Source organism: Lissotriton helveticus, chromosome 1_1, assembly GCF_964261635.1.
Source record: "Lissotriton helveticus chromosome 1_1, aLisHel1.1, whole genome shotgun sequence".
In the NCBI taxonomy this organism is placed as follows: Eukaryota; Metazoa; Chordata; class Amphibia; order Caudata; family Salamandridae; genus Lissotriton; species Lissotriton helveticus.
This window is the reverse complement of record NC_136057.1, coordinates 1533215750-1533236010: the sequence shown is the minus strand read 5'-3', so window position 1 is coordinate 1533236010 and position 20261 is coordinate 1533215750.

The window sequence follows — 20261 nt, the reverse complement described above, 5'->3', positions numbered from 1 at the left end:
GAGCGAACTTAATTTTTGACTTTTAGATTTTATACCTTTTATACTTAATGTTCATACGCCTCTGGTGCCACTGTGCAGTTGAAAACATTTCTTCTTGAATACAACTGTCTGTCCTGTACATACCATAACCAGCTATTAAAATGTCCAAACATAAATCTACTATGGATAATCATTTAGTAAAGGTTGTGAATGAGATTAACAATGACCGAAGAAAATCGTTAGGCTGAGAGATCCCTCCAGACCTACCTTCTGCATTGCCCATAGCTACTAATGACCTATTAGCGGACTTTAATGGTGATCCTGATGTTATACCAATGGAAATACCAGCTGATCCAGCTCCAACTCAGGATTCCCCCGAACCATTTGAAACACCTGATGGCATTCCGCCACGGCGTTCCCCGGCCTTGCGAACAGTGAGGGCCTGCAGGAAAGTACAAACCAAGTAGGTGGAAACAATAATAGGAGGAAAGCTGAACCTATGCTTCATAGCAATGCCAGCGACAAAGAGATTACGATTAAGGATAGTACTGCTAATTTTAGTTCTGAGCAAATCAACTTATTAGTTAGCATTATAGAGGGGAAGTTTGAAACAATTGTTAAACCTCTTGTGGACAAACTAGACCTTCTCACAGCTGAGGTGTCTAGATTGGGTACATTACTGGATGTGCATATTGGCAAGAATGACAGCCCTAGGCCCAAAGGGAGGGAAGTATTATCCAATGATATTGCCCCGAAGCCACTCGATAAGAGGCCCAGCTTAAACAAAGTATTTATAGCTGATTTACCAGTGGTTTGTAGGACTGCGCAGGTAACAGCAGCGCCAGTAAGCACGAATGTAGTATCTGCGCCCAAGAAAAGTCATTTTATCAACCTCCCACCAGACTGTGCACCTTATGTAGTTGTTCTATCCAATGTTCCGCCTCTTGATATTAGTCAGTCACTTACCCCACAAACTCCTCAGGAATCACATGATTCGCTTAAGAATAAAACTCTCATGGCTACATAGGCAATGCGGGTTCCCAACCAATTACTCGGACCAAATACTAACAACAAAAAGAGTTAATTGGATTGGTAACTCAAGAAAGTCCTGGAGGGGGGATTGTGTCATTGTTAATTTTAAATACCCGCAACATGCCGCAACTGTCTTGCTCAGAGCAGCCTCTCTAACCCCGAATGAGAATGATGTACATGTACGTCCTTTGGGATACTTTTATAACCATCTTAGTAAGATGCCCCATGACACCAAACGAGTTAGACCCTCTACCCCCAATCATGGTCCAATTCTTGAGGTACCATTACAGAATAGATACCAAGCGTTGAGTTCTCTGGACCAGAATGATTGACATCCAAAGGTTATAAGGCCTCACTTTTGTTTACCCCTTAATGTTCAAGGAAACTACTTAGGTGGGCCTAGTGTAGATTTGGAGCAAACTAAGGATACAACTTCTATAGCGTTTGACAGCGGTCTGGAACCTGACCTTGCTATAGAGAGGGGGGCGACTAATCGACAAACAGCACATGTTGAGGTCCCTATTGTTGGTTAAACTGAGGCTGACGTTAATCTCAATATTGTCCAAGATGAACCAAATAATTGTACCACAGGGGGAACTTCTATTGTGAGTTGGAACATAGCTGGTTGGGCTTCGAAAAGGGCCAAATTGGGTTGGGAGGGCATGATTAGGAATCATGACATTTTATGCCTCCAAGAAACGTGGTGTGTTACAAAACCTAGCTTTGAAGGGTACGCCTGTTACAGTTTAGAAGCTGTAGAGTCAAGACATGGGAGAGCCAAGGGAGGTTTACTTTTCCTCCTATCTGTGGACCTGTCGTTAACAGTTGTAAAGCATGTTACAGTTGGAACCCATTCTCAAATTCTATGGGTACAACTGAAGGAAGGCCCAGAGGTGCTTTTAATCAATTTCTATAACAATATTTTTAATAACTCGCGGCACAACATTATAGAAGAATTGGCAAGTGCAATCATGACGCTAATAGCAGAAGCAAAATGTATTTTTACTTATATTTGGTTAGGCGATTTTAATTCCCCAATTTGTTTTTTTTCATTTTCTAGGGCCTGTGGGGTGCAAAATAATAGTGGCGAAAATACACCCCACTTTCCACACAATGCCTATAGGGAGGAAATTAATGGTATCATGACTTCTTACGATTTAGAGTTAGTGCAGCCTGTAAAAGATGCTAGTCGCCAAATCACATTATTGTCTCAGCTAGCATAGCACCTTATTGTTTGAGAGTGATCATTGAGGCTCCTACTCTAAGTGATCATAATTGTTTATCTATGAGAATAGAAAATTGGAATTGTAGGAATCAACGGGCATTAAGAACCCTAGTTAATATTGAGCCTTATAGGTCAAATGGGACTAGGATAAGATGGAAAGGGGAAAAATCCGCAACAGTTGTACCTATAATTATATCTAGAACTTTGGCAGATATTAATGTCATTTTGACATTAGGAAGTGGGTCTGTCTCAATCGTGAATAATTTTGTTAACATGAATAAAATTATTGATGGAATATTTACGGGAAAAAGGCTAGGTTTGACCGGCCATGGTAAGGGCTGGTTTGACCATGCGTGTACAGCCCTCCTTTCCCAATAGAAGCAGGCTCTAGCCCTTAGACGAAGGGATAGGAATCAAGTTACACTCCTGAGATATGATTACAAAATGGCACTCTCTAAAAGGAAGATGGAATTACAGCAAGAAGCATGGGACAGCTTGACGCAGGCGGAAGAAACTTCTGACAGCTGCCTGTTCTGGTCCATGAAAAAATTCTCCAACTTTCATCTAATGTCAGTAGTGAGGCATGGGTCTCCCACTTCTCAGCCATATTTCAAGCTAATGGTACGAATGAAGCATTGCAAAGGCATTGGCCTATAGCCCCTTTAGACATAACCTTGGGAGAGGTTGAAATGCAGTATTAAAGCTAGTAAGGGGGGAAAGGCACAGGGCCCCCGATGGAGTCCCCATCGATGTCTATAGGCTCTTCCTTTACTATGGGGACCGATACTTACTTTGGTTCTCAACGCAGCAGTTACAGCCTTGATTCCACCTACTTGGGGAGACTCGATTATTGTCCTAATCTATAAGAAGGGGAACAAGACAGCAGCATGTAACTACCGACCGATCAGTTTACTTGACTCTTCGGTGAAAATTATGAGCAGAGTGCTGCTGTCTAGGTTGGAAAATTGGGCAGAGGAGAAGGGGATTCTTGCTATCTACCAATATGGCTTCAGAAAGGGCCGTGGGACGCTAGATCAATGCCTGAATTTAGAACTCTTAATTGGCAAGTATACTAAGGCTAAGCCTGGTAATTTATATCTTTGCTTTGCCGACTTAAGCAGCGCATTTGATCTGGTTGACCACTCGCTACTATGGCAAGTTTTGCTAGAGCTTGGTGCACCAGAGGAAATCATATACTTTTTAGCTAGACTATATAATAAGATGCAAGCTTGTGTGCGGTATGGGGCTAGTGGGGAGTGCACCCCAAACTTTGGTGTAAAGTGCGGGATAAGGCAGGGTTGTGTCCTTGCCCCCCTGTTGTTTACTCTATTTATAACGGCGTAGACTCCGTCTTGAAAGCAGTCAAGGCCGATGCCCCCCAGGTAGCTGGGTCCAGCGTGCCAGTTCTGCTCTATGCAGACGATGCCGTGCTTCTATCACAGACTCCTATTGGCTTACAGCGCCTGATGGATCGGTTTTCTGATTTTATAGGGGAGAGGAAGCTGCTGATTAATAAGAGTAAAACCCATACTATGATCTGTGGGGCTAGAACCAATAAAAACCATGCTTTTTTTTATAGAAGGGGTGAAAGTGCAGCAGGTGGAAAAAATTTGTTTACCTGGATGCTACTTTTTCATGTGACGGAAGTTGGTCCCAGGATTTACTAAACGTTAGATCGAAGATGGTAAAAAGCACCTATGGCATTTTTAAATTCGCCTCTAAGCTAGGGGATAGGCGAATTAGAGATATGATGCAGATTTACAAGGCAAGGAGTGTCGCTATTGCATTATATGGGGCCGGGCTGTGGGGATACACCAATATAGATTTGTTGGAAAGGGAAGAAAATATCTTCCTTAAAAAACGTTTATGCTTACCTACTTCAGCTGCAACTGATTTGATTCATAGGGAAGTAGGGGCAGCTTATTTGGGTGACCTTATCCTGCTCAGGCCCTTGATGTTTTGGCAAGCGATTTGGCACAAGGAAGAGACAGTGTTTAATCAACTTGTTATCAGGGATTGTCTCAACTTGGAAAATTGTACTAAGATACCCTGGCTTAAGTACATTGTGGACATTTTCAAACTATCTTTGGGATCAACATATTGCTAGATTCATGTTCCGCTGGATTTATTTCTAAACAAGAAATGAAAGATATTTTTATGTTGCACTGCACAGAACACAAAACCGTCTAGCAGCGAATGCTTGCCTTACTACAGTTCAGCTTTACAATAAATATACCGAAAGTGACGGCTATCAGCCGTACTTGAGCATGGTAACTAGACCAACCCTTAGGTATCTCTTAACAAGACTCAGATTTGGAACGGCCCACATCTTGGTGGCCTTCCCTCAACAAAAAAAGTACCCTGTTGGCCCCTGCCCATGTGATGGGCACTCGAAACAAAGCACCCTGCACTTTTTGCTAATTTGCACCCTTTTTCTGAATGTCAGGGTTACTTACTTGAAACCACTGTTTGTAAAGTATGGTATCTATAATGTGGATGACGCCATGAAGTTGATGTATAATATGAACTCCCCAGACAAATGTTTTTATATTGTCACTTTTATATATAAATCTATCGAATATAGGAAAAGTATGTTATTTTAAAAACTCGTCTATTTTTACTTCTGTTTTAACCTGTATTCTTAACTTGTATTGCTGCTTTGTATTGTATTGCTTGTGCTTTTATGGTCATTGTACTATGTACCGAATAAAGCTTCATCAAATGAAATGAATGAATGATAAAATCTGGGGCAATTTTATTTAGAACGTGAAATTATTGTTTAATTACTTTAAATTGATAATGTAATGTGCTAACATGGCTTCTTTTGAAATTTTCTTTTTGGCTTGTTCCTACAGAATGTAAAATGACTTTTGAAATAATTGTTAACATACTCATTCTGCTACACTATGGTTAAGATGACTCATTCTTGGTATGCTGTGCCCTATTTTTGTTTATTTTTTTCCATTTCTCATGCTGTTAATAAAAAACTTTTTTTTAAAAAAGCAAAAAACACTGGCCAAAGAAATGGCAATAACCCAGACTCTATACTCAAGAAGGCCTCCGGATGTATGTACAAAGTTAATCATTCCTTACGATCTCATATGACCAACAAAGGGATCAGTTAGAGGGTTTCTTCATAGAGATGATGAAGGACAGACATGAGCCGGTTTCTGAAAATACAGCAAATGGCATAATGCAGGAGATTCGTAATGTCAGAGGTCCCTACTGTAAATTGGCTTATATGCAAATTAGTGTTCTGTTGCTAGTATTTGCAAATCAACAAAACCGATCAGAAGAGAGCGCTAAAGATGCATTCACGGCAATGGAAGTTATAGAATCTGAAACCACAGTGGTTCACATTGCATTAGTGTGTCTGCTCAAATAATATCAGGTACATCTCACACAGTACTGTTAATTCACTTTTTTATGTGGCATCATTGTGACTGTGAAATTTTCCTGAATAATCTGTCGTGTGCAAGCTCTGTAAAAGCATCCCATGGAAAAGGTCAAAATAAAACAGCGTACTTGTTATTTATAGGACAGCGCTCAGTGTGCGCATGCTGCGCGCACTTCTCATTTGTATGAAGATGAGTAGCTGGCAGATAATTAATTCCTCCTCATGATAAATATGGTAATGAGAATAGTAAAATTGCACACAATTAACTTAATTTTATTACTGATTAGAGATTAAGAAGGATGTCCATGAACCATTTATGCTGAATTTATATTTATTACGTGTGTTATTTAAAAGGAACGAAATTGAAATGTTATATTCATTCTTGTCGAATCTACAGTTAGCTCTGCTCTCTCGCCGCCTCCTATTCCTTTCACTGCAGAGGCAATTATTTTATTTCCCATTGTGTTCACCTCAGAGATCACCTCTGGCACATTTCACGGTGCCACCTGGTTTTTACACATTGTGTGAATCCCTTTTCAACTAAAGCTGAAGTCCTAAATCACCTACACTGAAGCCTGTATGAGCTCGGGTCCGCGGGGATGCATAGCGCTTGATCTGCACCACTGAAGATAGAAGGGACCCTGCAAGAAAAAGGCTGACAAGCAGCCATATTAGCTTGAGACTGGCCATGTATTGCACGGGTTCACATACCGAAAAGACCCTTCTTTTTGTCTTAGTTACAAGTAACAGGGTACAAAAAGGTTGTTATAGAAACACTTCATGAGTTTCAATTAAGGGGAGCTTGGGTAGCCACGGCTACACATGCCTTGACCTTAAGCTTGACAAATACGAGACCTTTGCAGTAAGCAATATCATCACAAATTTTTCAGAACTATTCCACTGTACGACCTCCATATTCCTTGTTGGGTAAGCTGGTGAATGCCGGCTACATATACTGTATATCGCCATGGATGGTATGCAGTAAAGAACTTTAGCACTCCTGCTGCTGCTCTTGCTTTTCGTGCACTCATGGGTCATGAAGGTGGCAGTAGAATCAGAAGGTAAGGAGGGAGCTAGCAGCCCTGCTTACTTTCCCTGCTTTCCGCTCTTTACCTATTCACTGCCTACGATTTGCACGGGGGGACTGGCGGGGTGCAGACTCTGCGCACAAAATTATCAATGTATGCACTAACACCTTGCCAGTACCATGCAATTACAAGATAATTCCCAAGGAAAGGGGAATAACTCTGCTGACTAGGTTTCAGTGGGCGGCATTCCAAATGTTACTCCCTGTTCTGTGGGGATTAACACTCACATTTATCACCTGATCTGCTCTGCACTGACCTGGGCGGCAGGTGTAGGTGGGTTGGAGGGAGAGTGGTTGGGAAGGCAGGGGAAGGAAGGGTGGACACTGAACTGGTGGTAGAAAGCATTGCTCACCTGATGTAGAATAAAGCCAGGCAGAGATATGGATGGACCAGAACCTTGGCTGCTTCTGTACCCACACATTCAACCAATTCCCAAGTCATTTTCTCCAGCTGATAACATTGGGTCCGGTGTCACAATATCCAGGATATTCTTCTGCAGGAGCATCAGGCCAATTGTGATGGGGTGGGACTGAATTTCCCACCGGAATGCTGCTCCACCCAACATATAATCTGTCCTTAAGCAGCAAATCGATGACTGTTCAATGGTAGGCTTAGGGTGGTACAAGAAGTCAATACTTTGCCGCTGGCCGCGCGACGCGAAGGGGAGCTAAGCGAGACAGCATCTTAGTCCCACATTCCGCGCGAGCAAAACGGTGCACGTCAGCTCCTGGCCGCCCCCTTCCATGCGCGTCCAATGGGTGCGGGTCACCTGGTGGGAGGGGCGGCCCTTAAGGGGTTAAAGTTAGCGCGGCAGCGAGGCTCGGTCTTTCCTGCCGTCGCGTTCCTGGCTGCTCTGCGCTGTTGCTGTTGTTCCCGTCCGGCGTCTGCATGCCTCGCTGGTCTTGCGTCGGGTTGTTACCTCAACGGGCCTGCGGTGAGTCCTGGTGTTATTGGGCCCGCTTGCGGGTTGTTAGGGGTTTGAGGACACGGAGCGGGAAGAAGCGTTGATCGGGGGCTTTGGTCGTTTGTTGTCCCGTCGCAGAGCAGCGGTTTGGGGGGGCCGAGGGAGAGCGTGTGTAACACTGTTCAAACAAGTCGCGTTGATACCGCGAGTTTGGTATGTTTTTTCACCCGTCATGGGTTTCCCCATCTCTTGTTGAAACTCGGTCAGAAGCCGAGGGATGTTGGGAATGGCAGCATTGGCACTATGAGTGCGTGTCCCTTTCTTTGCGCCTTTTCTAGCCGGCGCGTCTCAGCATTGTTGATTGCATCGGCCGCGCCCTTTTGAGAGACCCCCGCCGGGATATGTTCCACCACGAGCTGCAGCTTGTCTGCTCGCACCTTGGTAGAGTTTTGAAATGGATGTTGGTGTTGTTTAATGTGGGCCAGTGCTGGCAAGCTGAGCCGCGGGAGCGAGCACATTTGAAATGAATTTTCGAACGTACCTACAGTTTCCGGACTCCTTTATTCACCAAACAAAGATATATTGGCGAACTAATATAATACAAACCCTTGAATATAAGTTATGGCATCACGGTAGCGTGTGAACTTTCCCGAGCAGCTTTGCGAACAGCTTGTTTCCTTGTGTACTGCGACCCTCTTGCCTTGTTTATATGTTCTGCCTTCAAGATCTCGCTGAAATAATTCGTGCAGGATGTTTTGCATTGGCTGCCCGAGCGCCTTTTCCTGTTGTACAGTACCCTGCAGTCCGTGAGAAGTCACCTTAATTCATAGCTCGGTTGGTAGAGCATCAGGCTTGTGATCTGAGGGTCCAGGGTTCAAGTCCCCGTTCGGGCCGTTCGTTTATCCCCCCCCCCCTTTTTTGGTATGGAGAAGTGCATTGTGGGAAATGGAGGGAAACAGTGTAGCGCCATAATGTTGTTAACGGGAGGTGCGCGGCATCTTTGAGGCGTCATTTGCTCGGACGAGTCTCCTCCTGGTGCGATACGTAGCATTGTTTTGCGTACTTTTCACATCCAATCTTGCAAGGACGTGCAAGTAAATTGGCTAGTTGTATGTCTGCGGCATTAATGAGATGCATATTACAACCAGAATAGCATGATGTATAATGTTAATACACAGCATTGAATATTTCAGTTTGGGCATTTGACAGTATCATAGATATATATATCACCATTAAAAGCATGGCCCCGAGATTTGCTCTTAGGCTATAGATCGGTTGATAAAGAGGTTCAAAGAACAAAGTCGAATGTTCACTGTAATACCTACTCCACTCTGTAAACGCTGAATAATAGTCGCTTACATTATGGCTACCTATGAGCAGTGCTTACGTAGAGCCGCTGATTGGCGGTGGGGCCCACTGGGCGTGATATTAGGTACCGCATGTTCCTCTTCCAAAGTAAAAACGGACTATAGGCCCTCATTAGAAGAACGTCACGATTCCGCAGCCTGCTCTTCCCAACGCGAATTCATACCGAGGAGCAGGTTTCTGTACATAGAGCTAAGAATGAGGTCTGGGTTTGTATTAAGTTGAGCTACATAGATTTGGCTCGACGAAGGGTTTGCTTTAGATACTTGCATAAGTGCCATCATTGCTTACGTAGCGTTTGTCTGGTGCTGGTGTGTGCCATGTGTTGCGCTATTGCACCCGCAGCTACTTAGCTCCATTGTTTGGCGCGTGATGTTAATAACGCTAAGGGCGCTGGAGCTATCCCCACACGGTATGAAAGTTTTCCACCAGCTTTGTGATTCAGCTCTTGTATAGCCGGTGACCTGATAGCGAGGCCTTATGTTGGAAGCGTTTGGGTAGTCCGAGTATGATGTGATGAGCATAAATTAATAATTTATTTAATAATTATTATTTTTTTTGTTTTTTTCATGCTGAAATGCTTTCTTCGTTGTCTTTTTTCCCTCACGCTATCACCAAGACTAGGGGTGAACCAGGGTGTCTCCAGAGCCCCACTGACATACTAACCCTTAGCTGAGCTTCGAGCATGTCTTCCGATCAATATTTTACAAGTGACAAAAGGTACACTTTTAGCTAATGAAATAAACGTTCCAGGACGAGAGGAGAAAAACCCCCCTCGCCACTGTGAAAACTCACAGGTACCAGAGCGGGTCTGGCTGTGCATTCACTCCTGCGGCAGGCAGCTGCTGAGGGCGGCGGGACAAAACAACCAACATTTAGTGGAGTGAAACACAGGGTCGTAGCTACCAGTTGTTCGGCAGGTGCAGTAGCACCAGGGCCATCGGCTCGAGGGGCCCATTGCACTCTGATTGCTGCTCTATTTACTTCCCGGCCAATAAGGAGGGCCTCTTGTTTATGGCTTGCACTGGGACCCACGTCTCCCTAGTTACGTCAGTGGTGCAACATATTCCATAATTAAGGATTATAGAGCACTGCCACAGTCAATGGCAATAACAGTTGTTAAAGGCCCTGAAAACACAGCTCAGACTTATTACAAGGATGAGTACATTTATCAGTCATTGTAGCATGAGGCAATATGCCATAAGTAGTACTTATTGATTCCTGGTTTTGGGCACTGCTAGAACAGATGAATAGGCGGGGAGTTGCCTAAACATGGAGCAGGTTAGACACGGTATATGAAAATAGCAGTTAGAGGCGCTGTGTTTTGCTCTGCACTGCTGCGGTCTTTCATTGTTCTATTCGGGGCCTGCAGTACCTGTCTGCCTGTCTCTGGCAGATATCCATTAGGATGGTGTTCCTGCCGGGCATTGTCTGTGCATGCGGTAACGTGATCCAGACGCCTGCACAAGCATCGACTCGCCACGCAGCATTTCCTACGCCCCCAGTGACAATGACGCGGTTCTAACCATGCAGATAAGACAAGCGTACACAGCGGACGCACAAAGCCAGCCTTGTGAGCCGACGTATCCATTAGTAACCGGAGCTTCACTTCCACAAAGCTTGTTCGGTCACTTCCACAAGCTTGATTGGTCCCGCAGAGCACAAGTGTACAGGAATGTAACTCGGGCAGTGTGGGTTGACATATTGCGTTAAGAATAACGGGGAAATTGCTACCGGACACGCGCCACTATAAATCTCTGGGGGTTCACATAACAGAACATGCTGCACACCAGAACGCCGTGTTCGACTAGAACGATATTCCTTCTAATGTGCTTCTACAAACTGGCACAACCCTATGTTCGCTGTAGCTATACAACATTCCATGACAGTGAGCACATAGCGCAAATTACCAAAATGAGGGGCATTTGCTACCCGAGAGAAGTAATAACATCTACACAAAGTTAGCTTTTGACCCTGAAATATAAATGAAGTTATTATGTCTTTGAGGTGTGATCAAAAAATTTTCCTCAAGAGGAAGCATTCAATGTTCCCTACTGAAAGCATACATATAAAACACAGGTTAAGTGCTTACGTTGGCAATGCTGTTACAGAGCGGCCACGCAGAATCCAGGGTCGGTGCGATCCTGTTTGCTTGGGTAGTTGGTGATCGTAATTGTGGTGGCAAACGATTACAATATTATTGACGGCTCACAGGTTTGGTCCCTGTTCTCAAAGAAGGAACTGTTCCAAGGGACGAGAGCGGGTTAAATTGCTTTAAAACTAGGTTTCCTTTTGGTAAGATGAATACAGCAAGTGAGGTCTGGAGCGTAAATAACGTTCAGTAGACTAGTCCTCCTGTAATGGCACGCGATCGATAATTTTCTATACTTGGTAGTACATAAGTCAATTTCAATGCCTGGCAAATCGCGAAAGGCAAGTGCGAGTTTGTGGGTAAGTAAGAATAAAAGTATACGGTAACTGTTGTCATATTTTCCTTAATAAATGTGCCAAACAATTTATCTGTTTTTCCTCACCCTGCCACGCTTGGCTAAGGCGAGCGCATGGCAAACATATGCAAGGGTCGAGTAAACCTGGTATGAGAAGTTTCTGACGAACGTGTCGAAGAGGCTCATGTGTGGCGATTTTAAAGCAAATGTCTGCTTCTAAAGAGCAATTTCAACTTCACAGGTTACATTGAAGAGACTTTCCATTGCTTCTAAAGAGCATATCCAACTTTAGAAAAGTTACAGGAAAGAGAATTGCCATTGCTGTAATTACACAGAGGGAGGTAGCTTATCTAATACCATTCGGGAACTTCTGGCACTACCTGAGCTGACAAATTATGGTAACGAATCGTAACAAGTGATGGGTGCAGGACTATTCAGGCAGCCTTATTTGGCTTCCCAACGATGAATAGAACACTTTCTGACTCTATGCGTAAGGATAGAATACATCTTTTACGAATTAGGCACAGGATTGATTCCTGTATAGCTCCAGCATCCCACGGCAGGATGGCAGAGCGCGGTAGGTAACATGCACTTACACAGGGACAATACAAGTGGGTAAATGAAGCAGTATGCATGTTGTGTACATGGGATAGCAGGTCCCAAGGTACTAGAGTCCCTTATCCTTCCAGGCCACAGGCGACATTAGAAGGATTACATTGTGTAAAAGAAATAACTTAGGGATATTACATTTTAGTCCGGGCCCAATGCCACTGAAAGCATCACACATCCACCAGGTAACCATTATGACGCAAAAGTGTATTCATGTTTTAATGGCAGCTTAAAGTTAAGTTGGTATGATTCATACTAATGTCAGTAACACAATTGCTAAGGCTTTACTATTTGATTTTCTGTAATGTGAGATGGCCGTTGTGGCCTACGCCCTTAACATTCTGGCGCCGAACGGAGCTGGAATTAAGGTAATGAGTGTATATGACAATTCAGGCTAGCTTATGTGCCTTCTAACTAGCAGAACAGTCACTGATGTCACATCATGTTGGAGCGAGTTAATGTTTACGTGAGAATGCATCCATTTGGAGGGTGTGCCCGGGTGGTACATTCATGGCAGAGTGTGCGGGGAGTGACATAAAGTGCACGGTGACTGTATACGTTTTGTAACAGGGGATTAGTTAATATATCTGGTTGTACTAGCAGTGCACAGACAGGCTCAGTCAAAGTTGGAATTGGGCCATATTAAAAATGTCGTTTAAGGGCGCCAGTGGAAACAGCCCCTGAACTTGTTTCCATCAAGGGAGCGATACATGCCCGACAGGCTTCGTGGTGTACAACTACACAGTCACTGTCGCCACCTTCTGGCTGTCTAGCTATCAGCAGCCCCTTACAGAGAAGGAATTTGTCTTAACAACATATATTCGAGCATGATAGTAAAGAGTCTGAACCCGAGTGCTCTAGCAGGCGGCACAGCCCCTTGCCTGGCCCTAACTATAAAAATCGATTATACAATGCAAGGTCAACTTGTTCATTTATTTTATTATGCGTTTTATATAGCACGGACGTTACCCGAAGGCGCGAGCTCTGCACGATAAGTACAAGAAACGACAGGTAATATTGTACAAAAGCGGACGTCAAGTTATATAAGGTAAAGTGATGGTGAGGCAAACATAATACATGAGGTAGCAAACAGTGCATTACAGAAGGGACAAGTGATAAGTGTGCAGGTTACAAGAGCGTCAGGATACAATGGGTGGTGAAATACTGCAAGATGTGCTAGACACTCAGGCCTAGAACAAACGTAAGATAGGCGATGGTGGCTCTGCCAGTTGTCTTTGTCTGTCCAGGTACTTACCCGAGTAACAATTTACATTAGTGCAGGCACCGTAAGAATGCCAGTAGTCTTTACCTGTCCCGGCACTTACCCAAATAACAATTTAAATAGCACTATTTTATGCTTAACAACACCACGCATCCCTATGCAGGATGACAGAGCACGGTTGGGTAACATGCGCGTCATACAGGGACAATACCTTGTGGAGTGGTGAAGGAAACAATATGCATATGTATCACATGAGACAGCGAGGGTTACAGGTACAAGAGTCCCATATCCTTCTGAGTCCACAGTGCTATATTAGAAAGGATTCCAGTTTGTTGTGCTGCACAAGTGGGTAATGACAGCGGTAAGCATGGTGTTTCAGGGGACGGCAAGGGTCACAAGGTACAGGAGTCCCATATCCTTCACAGTCCACGGTGGGGCGTTAGAAGGATTCTAGTTTTATGAGCTGCAAGTAGAAAGCTACAACAATTACTGATCAGTCTTCTGCATGATACATGAGGGCTTTTCACTGCAGGCATTAACGTTATACCTGCCATACCCATCTCTTTGATTCCTGGGACCAATACCACCGGTCTTCCAGTAGCATCCATAAAATATTGCAAATAACATGCAGAATGCAACAGAGAAGCAGGGCTAAGCAAGGATGTGCGGCTCCTCTTGTAGATATTGGCAGGTAAACAGCCTAATGAAAAAACGGCAGGATTCACAAGAGGTGGAGGGCCCGGGGCCAGGTACACTAGTAAGAGGGCAGGGCGCCCCGAGCAGTGAATTATGGGTCATTCAGGTCCCAAGGTGGCAAGATCAATGTTGTGGTAACTAGTCCTGTGAGAGTGAGACCTGGCCTAAGAACAGTATCTACGCAACCCCCATTAGAGGCGCGGCTTGTGTAGCTAAGGGCGTGTCTACGCAGTCCTCATTAGAGGTGCGGCTTATGTAACCAAGGGCGTGGCCTAAGAACAGTATCTAAGCAATCCCCATTGAGGTGCGGCCTATGTAACAAAGGGCGAGTCCTAAGAACGGTCCTAATAAATCTCCAAAAGGGTGTGGTGGAGGATACTATGATAGGGGTGCACTAAACAGCGGCCGAAAGTAGCTAGGTGGGTGGGGGGCTCTGTCATCGACGGGGGCCTCCTCCAGAGCTGTGGCGGAGTACAGGGCGATCTGGAAGCAGATGGACAGTAGGGGTACCTCTGCGGCAGAAGGATACAGTCAATAACTCTGCCTGGCACAGTAGGGGTGCCTGAGCCAAGAACCTGGAGCCGAGGGGGTTCCAGGAAACAGCGTCGGCGCCCCGTTAGTCCTTCGGGCGGTCGGGGGGCCTGAACCGACCGGGGGTGTGCCTCATCGCTCCGCCCTGACAGGGGGGGCGGGAGTGAACGAAAGAAAGTGATAATGGACTGCACCGTCAGAGCATCGACTCGCCGTGCAAGAATGGCTCATTAGGCATGCGGGTCAGCGAGGGGCTGCCGCATTGGATCGCCCGTAAGATGACCCACCTTATTGCTACTTGTTGTGCAAAATAAACCTGCACCACTGCTTTCCCACAAATCTGCCTCATGAGTTTCCTTGGTATGTAAGTGTTATGGTGCGCAAAGTGGAGTAAGCGCTGGGAGTGTGGGCACTATGCCGCTGGCCGCGCGACGCGAAGGGGAGCTAAGCGAGACAGCATCTTAGTCCCACATTCCGCGCGAGCAAAACGGTGCACGTCAGCTCCTGGCCGCCCCCTTCCATGCGCGTCCAATGGGTGTGGGTCACCTGGTGGGAGGGGCGGCCCTTAAGGGGTTAAAGTTAGCGCGGCAGCGAGGCTCGGTCTTTCCTGCCGTCGCGTTCCTGGCTGCTCTGCGCTGTTCCCTCCCTGGCCCAGACCCAGCGGCAGAGCGGCAGGCATGTTTTGAACTGTTAACGGTCTGTTTTGTGTTGCAGGCGGAGTACAGGGCGATCTGGAAGCAGATGGACAGTAGGGGTACCTCTGCGGCAGAAGGATACAGTCAATAACTCTGCCTGGCACAGTAGGGGTGCCTGAGCCAAGAACCTGGAGCCGAGGGGGTTCCAGGAAACAGCGTCGGCGCCCCGTTAGTCCTTCGGGCGGTCGGGGGGCCTGAACCGACCGGGGGTGTGCCTCATCGCTCCGCCCTGACAGGGGGGGGCGGGAGTGAACGAAAGAAAGTGATAATGGACTGCACCGTCAGAGCATCGACTCGCCGTGCAAGAATGGCTCATTAGGCATGCGGGTCAGCGAGGGGCTGCCGCATTGGATCGCCCGTAAGATGACCCACCTTATTGCTACTTGTTGTGCAAAATAAACCTGCACCACTGCTTTCCCACAAATCTGCCTCATGAGTTTCCTTGGTATGTAAGTGTTATGGTGCGCAAAGTGGAGTAAGCGCTGGGAGTGTGGGCACTATGATGCCATCAATGGCCAAATACTAAGTAATGTCACTTCTACTACTTCAAACATTGTGGGGAATTGATAACACCACATCAGTTGCTTCCCTATTTTTTCCGTCAGAGCACAGTAGGATGTACAGAGCGAGCATCATACTACTTTCAAAGCATCAAGGCTTAGTCAGGATTTTGGGCACATCTCCTGACATAGCAGGTTTGGTGGAATGATATGCACTCTCTTAAGCATAAACCCCCAGATTCATCAATGTCCCGATTTGCGAGTCCTTAATAGCGATTATTAAGGAATCGCTAATAAGGACTCGCAAATCGGGATTCATGTAGAAATTGCAATTTTATTTGCGATTCCTACAGCTTCCTTATTTGCGATTAGCAATTTGCTAATCGCAAATAAGGATGCGATTTCAAGGGTGCCAGGGGTGTCCAAAGGACACCCTGTAACACCCCTGAAATGCAACATTACACAGGTGTTGCGCACACACATGTCCAAAGGACATGTGTGTGTGTAACATGCAACAGAGAATAATACACTAAAGTGCTTTTTTCTATTTTTTTCGCTATTTACCACGAAGTCTGACTTCGTGGTAAATAGCGGCCAAATATTGCGAATTCGCAATTTAAAATTGGTTAATGAATTGCATTTAAGGAATCTCAAATGGAGATTCCTTAAATGCAATTCCTCGCAATTTAGCGATTTCGCATTTTGCGATTTTTGCATTTGGGATGATGAATCCCAAATGCAAAAATTGCGCTCGCAAAGGGCCAGATTCTCAGAATCTGGCCCTTTGCGAGCCAATTTTGGCTTCATGAATCTACCTCAAAGTGTTATGCTAGGAAAGAATATTCAAATTTCCTAAAGGGGGACATTGTAGTAGGCCTCAATTGGAAGAGCTCAATATCTAAAGTTATTTGCTGATACATCACAACTCCAACCTTGCTAACATGGTTGTAGGAATCATGGTTCACACAAAGATTGGTAGGAGCTTGGATCAAAACAGAATAGAATACTTACTACCCACCAGAAACATTTTAGTGCAGTATGGCACACTCAAGAATGTGACATGACAATCAGTAGTCCTGGTGCCAAAGCTTCAGATAACCAATGACCATGGAGATGGCCTGAGATGTAGGGGCTGCAATAGTTAAGAGTAAATAGGCAGCTGAGGCACGACCTCTTGATGATCCCATCACCCAACATCACAGCAGCCTGGCACAAGCAGTTGTGCTTGACTGCGCTTGAAGCACCATCAAGCTACAGTGTGGTGTTGTTTCAGTGCCACCTATGTTGCCTGCCTCGTTCTGAGGCTGGGCTCTGAGAGTATGCAAGACCTAGACTGATCCTGAACTACAAAGGGAACTACCAACTGGCCCCAGCAGGACGGTTTTATTAAAGAGTTTGGACCAGATGTAGGTAGGCATTTACCGGTGGGTAACGGCCGAATTCGGCCGTTACCGACCGGTAAATGCAATTTGAGATGTAGGGCCCTGTATTTTACAGAATCTGTAAATTTACCGATCGGTAAATTTACCGATTCTGTAAAATACCGAGGGCCCGATGTAGGTCGGTCGGTAACGGCCGAAAATCGGTATTTTCGGCCGTTACCGACCGGTATTTACAAATCGGTATGTAGGGCCACATATTTTACAGATTTGGTAAATTTACCGATCGGTAAATTTACCGAATCTGTAAAATACAGAATCGGTATTATTACCTATTCGGTATTTTTGCTATGTAGGTGGGACTCTTCTGAGTCCCACAACCCTTACCGATTCGGTATTTTACCATCAAATATATTTGATGGTAAAATACCGATTCAGGTGTGCATGCACATGTGTGCATGCACACCAGTGCCATATGACAGGCAGACCTGCCCTTAGGGCAGGTATGCCTGCCACATGGCCCCCGATTCTTTTTTGGGGGTGCTAGAGGGTGTCAAAGTGACACCCCCTGCACCCTTGTCAAATCTTCAAAGCCCATAGGAATGAATGGGGCATTACCGGTCAGTATTTACCGAATCGGTAAATACAGATTTTTATCGATTCGGTAAAAGGAACATCTGGATGTTCCTACATCTCCACCCCTTAGATTTACCGATTTTTAATTACCGAATCGGTATGATTCGGTAATTAAAAATCGGTAAATCTATTTTACCTACATCGGGCCCCGAATCGGTATTTTTACCGATTCGGTAAAATTGATATGTAGGTGGGACTCTTCTGAGTCCCACAAGCATTACAGAATCGTCATTTTACCATCAAATTCTATTTGATGGTAAAATACCGATTCCGGTGTGCATGCACACCTGTGCCATATGTTGCCTGCCACATGGCACCCGAACCTGTTTTGGGGGTGCTAGAGGGTGTCAAAGTGACACCCCCTGCACCCTTGTGAAATTCGGTATTTACCGATTCGGTAAATACCGAATCGGTAATGCCCATTCATTCCTATGGCCTTCAAAGCCCATAGGAATGAATGGGCATTACCGGTCGGTATTTACCGAATCGGTAAATACCGATTTTTACCGATTCGGTAAATCAACATCTGGATTTACCTAAATCTCGGTACTTCTATTTTACCGATTCATAAATACCGAATTGGTAAAATTCGGTATTTATGAGTCGGTAAAATAGAATCACCTACATCTGGCCCTTTGTTCTGTGTCCCAGCACGGGTAACAAACACAGCAGAATAAAATAACTCAGAACAGCACCTCAGCTGCAGGTACCAGGACCAAAGACACCCACTACCCTGGGAGTGAGGCAACAATATTGGTGAACAAACACAACAGAAGTACTGGATAGCACTCGAGTAGAGCATTAAGACAGTCATCACCCACAACTGAACAATTTAGGTCTCAGGGAGTTGTCGTCTGTGATATTTTAGAGAATGAAGTGACTATTTGTTATGTTTTGAGAGTCCTATGAAGATACTTGACTAAGACTTATTGTAAATCTCTCTATAATAATAAGGCAGAACCCTATGTGCTCCAAAGAATCATTTAGAGAAGTGCAAATAGGTCTTACATTTGAAAATATGTCTTCTTATATTTGCTATTTTAGGTTTATATTTCCGTTGGGGGAAGGACTTGGAATAGTTTGGACAGCTCTGAAATATGATTGTATATGATGAAGTAACTTGCTCTTGTATTTGCTATTTGAACATTATATTTAAATGGAAACGGGCATAACGTATCCAATGTCAAGCAGGCAGCTCCCCCATCACCTCCTCCCATGCTGAGCTAGTGAGGGGGTTCTCAAAGACCCAGCATCTTTCACTGATTCCTTAACATTGAAGAGCCACTATAGCCTCTGAATTATGCACCCTTAAGTCACTACTGAGCAGCAGCAGTGCTGCCACTCTCTTGTGTAGCAAGCAGCTCTTCAGGCATAAAGCTTAAAGAATGGGCTCCAGTGAAACAGAAACATTACTTGCTGGTAACAGTCTTTGGAGTCCCAGGATAGGAAGATGAGCAGTGCAACCTGGCTGCAAGTACCGATGACAGTACATGCTCAGCCTTGAGTAGTAACCGCTGGTCACGATAAGCCGAACGGACTAGCAACCCATACTTGTGTACGCTGAATTTTAGGAAATAATGGGAAGTAGAAGCAGGCAGAAGAATCTGGCTTCTTCCATCACTAGGTGGGGCATTGGAGATGATTTGGAGAGTTATAGGAAAGAACTCCAGGAGTAGCCTCCTCCAAAGTTGCCCTATAAATCTCTGCCAAAAGCCCCTCAGTTTGCTTGCTGTATCTGGGATACAATGACTCCCAGATCCACAGCAAAATATTATGAAATGAACCCCCAGGAACACATATCCAGAAGAGAGAGGGGATCATGCATTAATGGGATGCACAAACAATTTAGTCCAACAAAGCAGGTGTAATCAAAGAGAGCAAACTAGCAACAGGGCTGGGACCAGTTCTTCAGGGAAGAGGAGAGCCAAATAATTTTTGGGAGTCCATGGAAAGGAAGGCAGGACAAAATTCATGCGTTAGGTGCCGAACAACTCAAGAAGCACCTGTATCTATAGCTGTAGGCCAATCCAATCAAAAAGCTTCGTCTAACCAAGGTGAAGGCAAACTAAAGATAACATACCTACAGCAGGTCGTGTAGGGTGCCAGTAATCCAGTAGAAGCGATGTGAAATGTTATAAACATTCACAATAACTCTGATTACCATTAAACAGAATATTTCTTATAACAAAGCATTTGGGTCCATCTAAATTCAATATACTATTTATATCTCCTGGTCCTCCAATGGACCTTTGGTAGAGCTAATAAGGACTAGATAATGAGAGATAGATGCAATTTCCTTCATGAGGACCTATAATGAAGGAAATGCCTAACAGGCAACATATTCATAATATTTAATATGTCAATAGCTCATCAATAAGAAACTCAGAATACATATCAAGGTTCTTTTATCTAATATTTCAAAATGTGAATGGTCATTACACGAATACAATACGAAATATCAAAAATCTTCATTAGTTCAATATTACAGGTAAATTCACAAAAAGAGAAATACAGTTCATATCAAATACATGAAACACATGTGCAACAAGCATTGGC